General features: G+C 32.0%; 1 non-coding gene across 1 annotated transcript; it reads left to right on the top strand.

Annotated features, from left to right (window-relative positions):
* The first annotated feature begins 6,168 nt into the window (after nt 1-6,168).
* Nucleotides 6,169-6,240, top strand: TRNAS-AGA (transfer RNA serine (anticodon AGA)). Its single transcript has one exon. It is a non-coding gene; the product is annotated as a tRNA-Ser (tRNA).
* The last annotated feature ends 1,185 nt before the right edge of the window (nt 6,241-7,425 follow it).

Genomic DNA, 7,425 nt, shown 5'->3' on the forward strand with positions numbered 1-7,425 from the left:
AGAGGGCCCTTCTAAAGGGAGCAGCCCGTGGGACTGCACATTCATAAAGCACATTCATGAAACAGATCCCATCCAGGAGATTTCTCCCAGACATAAGCGGTTCAGTTGAAAACATCTATAGCCATGCCAGGCAGTATGGAAGCCACTAGCGACGTGTGCATTTGGCTATTGAGCACCTGAAATGAGGCTACTGATACTAAGAATTCCAACATTTCCCTTTAATTTAATCTACATTGATAAAGCAAAGTATACAATTTTTTTGATAAATATACCTTTATTGTTTTGGCAGAGCTGTATTTTATTTTAATCATTGATAATTTAATATATAATTTGAGATGTGATGTTACGGGTAAAGCATACTATGTTTCAAAGACTGAAATATGTAGTATGAAAAAAGGAAGGTAAAATATTTCAATAAATTAAAAAATATTAATTCCATTTTGTAATGACAAAAATTTTTACATATTCAGTTAAAGAAAATATTTTAAACATTAGTTTAACTTAAAATTTTTTACTTTTTAAATATGACTACTAGAAAATTTAAAATTATGAATATGTTTTACATTATATCTCTATTTGACAGTGCTGATCTAGAGATATAAAGACCTCAGGAAAGTTATCTTTTGGGTCTGTAAATCTTAAACTGAGTATTTCTTTGAAATTTTGAATTTCGAAGCAATCCTGCGATTGAGAGGACTGTTGGTGAAATTTAATGCACGCTGAATCTCACCACGTGAAACCCAGAAACCTTTCTATTCTAAATAGCTTATCAGCGAGAATGTCACTGCATATCCAGCACTGGGCTTAAACGTAAATTCATTAGAGTAATATTGAAAGTTTTACATTTTATAGTTTATTAACTCAGATTGTAGATTCCAGAAAGCTGGCATTGTACTGACAGAGAGCTGAGATTTATAATTTCTTGATATCCTGATCAAATAAGATAGTCTCCAAGGAGAAGAAGAATGAAGACAAAAATGATCATAGGGTATGGACTTGAAGAGAAATTAGGAGAGTATAAGGAATAAAGAGAAATGGAAATTTTAGAACAGTTTATTTACTGAGGCTGGTGAGCAGCCACAAGATTCTTGGTCTGAGTTAGTGAAAAAAAATTTTGTACTGGATTTAGATTTCCTTGTGCTTATTCTCTCAGACAGGCACAACATTATAGCCTAGACTTTGGAGAAAGCAGGTGCCTAATTCAATAAGAGTAATGACTTCTGTATTATTCATTTGGATATGATGCAATTATTGGGAAGCCAGACTGTATTTGATACATAAAAAGCACTTTTAGAACTGGAGTCTGGCATGACCTGAAACGCAAGGATTTGACCAGACAGACAGACTACCTTTTACAACTTTAGTGATCAATATTAAACTTGAAAATAAACATCTGCATTCTGCTTGGAAAAATGACTGGAGACTTAGGAGGAGCACAATTCTTCCTGCTATCACCCTGGTGTTTCACAGCAAAACATATTCCCAGGGAGAAAGCAAACTGCTGTTTTCAAAACAATCTTTTTGACTCCTGCCATTTTGAAAACTCAGAGAATTATGTCTTAGAAATTTCATTGTTAGCATAAGCAGTGGTCAGTTAGTACTAGCTACACAAACTTTGACCTGTAAAATGAGAGCATATTTTAAAATGTCTTGTAAATAGTTGCACTGAGTTTATATTGTCTTCATTGTTATTATGTTTATTACTATTAGCATCATTGTCATCATCATCACTGGTATTTTCTTTTTCTGAATTTTTAATGGTCAGTTAATGATGTTGACGTTAATAGTTCATAACCACAAATATGATGAAAATGTTAGATATTTATTTTGGGATAATACTGTTTCCTTCTACGTCTGGCAACATATTCCTTTAACCTTCTAATTTAATTTTCTTAAGATAGCATCTGAACACATGATTTTACATTAAAAGTAGCAGAATTAGCATTAAATGGATTAAAAAAATACCTTTTTAAAACTTGTAGAACTACTTTTATCTTCTTCCAGTATTGCAGAATACTTTAACACTGATTTAGTTATAAAAACTTTTTTGTGATAATTCTTTCTTTCTTAACTTTTATTTTTCTGCATGTTTCTGTGTAGACTGACCAGTAAAACTGGAGAATAAAACATAAACCAATTTTTTTTCTTGTATCTGTTGCTTCTGTAAGAATTAAAGAAGTAAATCTATTGATTGAAAAGAAAGTTAAATTGTTGGCTAAAACTATTGAATTTCTGATAATCTCTAATTTTAATTTTTAGTAATTTATCTGACTCCAAACGAGGTATAACTACCTTTTCTGAGTTTTCATGCCATAAACCTAGAGGTAAAAGAATTGGTTCTATACTGTTGCTACACCCAACCCACACTACATCTAGAAAGAAAGTAAACACTTATCTCAAAAGAAAGTAACACTTGAATATTGGGATATCAGAAATTTTGAACTTGCATATGCTGAAAAAAATCTCATTTTGAATAATTAACCTGAATTTCAGTATTATTTTTCATTGACTGAAGCAAGGATATTCTTTGGCTTCTGTCTAAGCCCCAGACAAAGCTACTGTTCTATTTTACACTTCATTGATTCTGATAGGTATATTATACATCAGTCTTTGAAGTGCAAAACAATTTAGGTTTAAAGGATTTGGATAGAAGAATAAATGGCAAGAATTCTGGGAAGTCACTGTACTTCAGAATCAGTAGAACATGTGTCAGGAGATACACAGGATTGACATTAGTTATGAAAAGAAAAATCTAAGGAGTATAGGAAATCTTAATATTAGAAACTCAGCAAGAACTAAGTGTCGATCCATCTAAATTTATTGCTCACAGCAGATCACTTCATCAGAGTTTATGAAGCTTGGGAAAATGGATCAGGGCTTATTTATTAGGGACACAATTCCAAGTACGATCAAAAACAAGAAACTCTATGTAGCTAGCAATTGATCTTCAATATGTGAATGCCTCTGATAAACTTTTAATTTTAGTGTAATTTCAAATGTCACCTAATCAGTTTGATTAGCATTCAGATGGAAATGCTGAAGTTAGTTGCCACATTGAAATAAAATGGTAATTGCAAGGAAACAGAAGAAGAATATTTTACTGCTAGTAAAGACTGGTTTCATCATTTCAGAAGTTTGAGCTTGCATAGTGATTTTTATTAGCCTGCTCTATATTACAAAGTGAGGACTGCCTATATATTGAAAAGTTGAAATGCATAATCAACCAATTTAAACTAAATGACATTTATAGATTAATCCACCTCAAAAAAGCAGATTACACATTCAGTTCATGTGCACACAAAGAATTTACCAAGATAGACCATATTCTAGGCAATACAACAATCTTGATGTATTTCAAATAATTCAAGTCATGCAAAATATGTTTTCTGACTATAATGAATTAAACTTGAAGTTCTCAACAGAATTAACTCTGAAAAAATTTAGTATTGGGAGACCAAATAATATTCATCTAAATAGCCTATCAATCAAAAGAGAAATTAAAGAAGTAACTACAAAATATTTTGAGGTTGTAGAGGGATGAGAATGCCTAAAGATTCCTGGTGGGGAATATAAACTGGTGAAACCATTTTGGATAATTAATTGTCAAGTTCTTAAAAAGTTACACATAGATCTACCCTAAGGACCAGCCATTTCTGTCCTCTGTATTTACCCAAGACCAGACATGTCCATGCAGACTTACACAGGGATATTTATAGCTGGTTTACTTGTAGTGGCCCCAAACTGGAAACCACTCAATGTCCATCAGCTTGTGAATGGATAAACAGGTTGGGGCATATCCATGTCATAGAATACTGTCTAGCCTTACAAAGGAATGAACTATTGGCACAGAAAACACCACCAATGAATTTCAAAATAATTGTCCTACATAAAAGAGGCAAAACAAAAAAAAAGAGCATACACTCTCATTCAATTTATATACAATTCTAGAAATCACGAATTAGCATACAGAAACAGCAGAGTAAATTTTACTTGGGGATGGTAGAGTGTGGGCAGAATCGCAACAGGAAGTAATTACCAAAGGGAGCAGGGAAATAATCCAAGAATGACATACATTTGTGTTATCTTGATTGTGACAATGGTTTTTTGTGTGTATGTGTATATAAAAACATATCATATTGCACATTTTAAATAAATGTAGCTTAATGAATTTCAATTACAACTCAATAAAGTTGGTTTTACAAAGGAAAATGAATAAGTTTTTTTAATTACTTTATCTCCTACAATAGAACTATATGCATGATACTAGCCAATGCCCCAAAAAAACCATACTTAGTTCCATGAACTTCACAGTGAAAGTTCACAGAAAGAAAACGTCTAAGTTGATTTTTGAAAGACTAGGCAGGGTGTGGTATAGAAAAGATATTTTATTTGAAACTGCCCAGAAGGGAGGGAAGCTGTGGTTACAAAATAAATGTTCAAAAATGAGAGTTGGACCAGAAGAATGTAAAAATAATTGCTTTTATGAAGGCCATATAAGGGGAGACCTACACCGGCCAACATTAAAAAAAAAAAAAAAAGAAAGAAAGAAAGTCAAAAGTAGTAGCCAACACGTGGAAGCAGACTGAGAAACATTTCTAGACATAATCACACACACACACACAAAAGGCCATCATTTTCCTACTCTTCTTTCGCTACAAGGCTTTGGACAGAGTATTTAAAAATAATCAGAGGATCCAACTTCACTGTTGATGATTTGCTGCAGGATATGGCAGTATCTGTGACTTCCAGAGAAACTAAAAAATGATGGCCAATACCAAAATATTGATAATATTACCAAGGAGATATGCTATAGTTATTAAAAGTGTATTGTAGTATAGACAGAGATTTTGAACTTAAATAATTTTTGAGTCTCATACTAAACTATCTAAATGTTTAAAAATGTTTATTGTTGTCCATTCTTACATGACTCTGGTAAGGTCTCTTCTCCATTATTTTCATGAATACTGGCATACAATATTTATTAATATTATCACAAATATTAGGATGCAGATAGTTGGCTTATATATTAAAATTTCATATCAACATATTCATATACATACAAATATAATGTATATGACATAAAATAAGAATAATATTTTATAAATGCTTTGTCTGTTACAATACAAACATGTAGATTCTTATATAGTTGCATGTACATAGGTAAATATATATTTTAATACAAGATCTCAGATATGAATGTGTGTATGTGTACAACTTACTGTGGATATTCATCCACATACAAGGGAAAACAAAAGATATCAGAACCATGAAATTTTGAACAGAAAACTATAGCAATAAAATAAGCACATTATAATTATAACTATAGTCTAAGCATAGCATGGGGAATCATTAAGAGAGAATTCTACTCACTCAAAAGTAGGTTTTTTTAGTATCTATTTCAAAATCTCATTTGGATGCATTTAATTAAAATATAATATTTGTATTCACCTTCAGAGCCCTGAAGAATATTTATATATTAGTGAGCTCTAAGGAAAGCAGAAAAATAATTGTGAAGCAAACTATCAAACAAAAAAATAAATACATAAAAATTTTATTTTGGTCTCCTGCTCCCTGTCATATTTTGTCTTGGCAGACCAGCTGTTTCTGACAGTACCAGGAATGTGTTATCTAGAGCTGTTGTCTCAACAAGGACAAAAGATGCAAAGTGAACTAGATTTGTCAGACTAGCGAAAGAGGTGGGGCTGACAGTTTACACTCATAATGAAAGGGGGTGGGAAACTGAGCAGCTTCAGTGTAGAGACTCAGACATCTAAGATACCTCCTGACTGAGCATTTGCCTGCAAGCAAACATGCTTATATTTTACTTAAGTGAACATATATTTTCTTCATAACATGTGCCACTAAAAATAAGTCTATGACTTTCCCTAGAACTAGTTTGATTTCTTTTGATTTAAGGTTTCCTCCTTCCAGAATTTTTAGAACTGTAATTTACATTGAGAAAGGTCAACAGAGAGATGCTTTGACCTTTATCTGAGCCTAGGTAAATCCCAAGTGAACAGTCCTAGGGAGGAGTGTTTTATTTTTATTTTTTTTATACTCTATTTGGCTTGGCCCTTTGTTTAATTCTCGTGATAAAACATGATATCATCCAATTTTTTTTAAGTTCCTAATAATCACCATCTGACTATAAAAATGAGATGTCAGGGGGAGGGTATAGCTCAGCGGTAGAGCATATGCTTAGAATGGATGAGGTCCTGAGTTCAATCCCCAGTACCTTCATTAAAAACAATAAATAAATGAATAAACCAAATTACCTACCCCTCCCCCAAAATGAGACGTCATTCAGTATCTGCATTTGGCATAACTTGTTAAGTTTTCAAATCGTTTATTCAAATATAGTTAAGAGAGGAATCAGACTGGAATCCCACCAAAAGTCTTAAACTTTATTTAAAATAATGACCATTGTTTCTCATACGTCAATTTGTGTTTGTATCCTCCCAGAGATTAAAAATGGTAGATATCAACCTTTTTACTCTAGCAAATGAGCAAGTATGAAGGTGAAGCTACTGTGATTTAATTGGTTATAAAGCAATAGTAATTCATTGAATTAACTCTTGGGTGTTCTTTTGAATGTTTTTGTACACATGTACCATATTGGTGTAAGCAAATACTGACGTCTTTATTTATTTGGTTGTTTTTTGTTGTCTATCACTCTATCCTATCAAACCTAAGTATTATCCATTATGTCCTAATTTTTGAATGTGGCATGCCCATTCATGTACTTCCATATGTCCTAAGTTTTGATAGTGGCATGCTCATTCATGTACTTCCATATGTCCTAAGTTTTGATTGTGGCATGCCCATTCATGTACTTCCATAACTTTGCTCATGCTTCTCCCTTTGCATAGATTTTCCTTATCACCTTCTTAAATAGTTGAAAGTGTATTCATATTTCAAAGCCCAGCACAAATGTGATCTCCATTGTGAAGCCTTAAAAATTCTACTAATATTGACTTGATCCTTGCCTTGAGGATATATTTTTAACACACTATATTTGTTCATATGCATCTTATAATATTGTTTATACTTTGATTTTATCTACAAATTATTTATGAGTTAACTTTAGAGGAAAAAATTATTTTTTTTAGTAAATGAGAATTAAGCTTCTTATTTTCTTTGCCTTCTTTTGTTGTTTTGATGTATCATTATTTCAAATAAGCACTAGGAATTTTTGTTGTTGTATTTTTGTTTTCATGAACCCATATTTTAGACTGTTAGGTCTTAGAGGAAGAGAAAAAGCCAAGAAAAAATTTTGGCCTGAGTTATGTCGATTCAACCACATTTTATAACTTTATTGAGTACATACCTGAGCTACTTTCACATATATTTCTTCTTTTAATACCGATAAACCAATTAAGCTCTATGATCCTTGGTTTCTGGATGATGTGATTGAAGTAGATAATA

This window comes from Vicugna pacos, chromosome 10 (assembly GCF_048564905.1).
Source record: "Vicugna pacos chromosome 10, VicPac4, whole genome shotgun sequence".
NCBI classification, from domain to species: Eukaryota; Metazoa; Chordata; class Mammalia; order Artiodactyla; family Camelidae; genus Vicugna; species Vicugna pacos.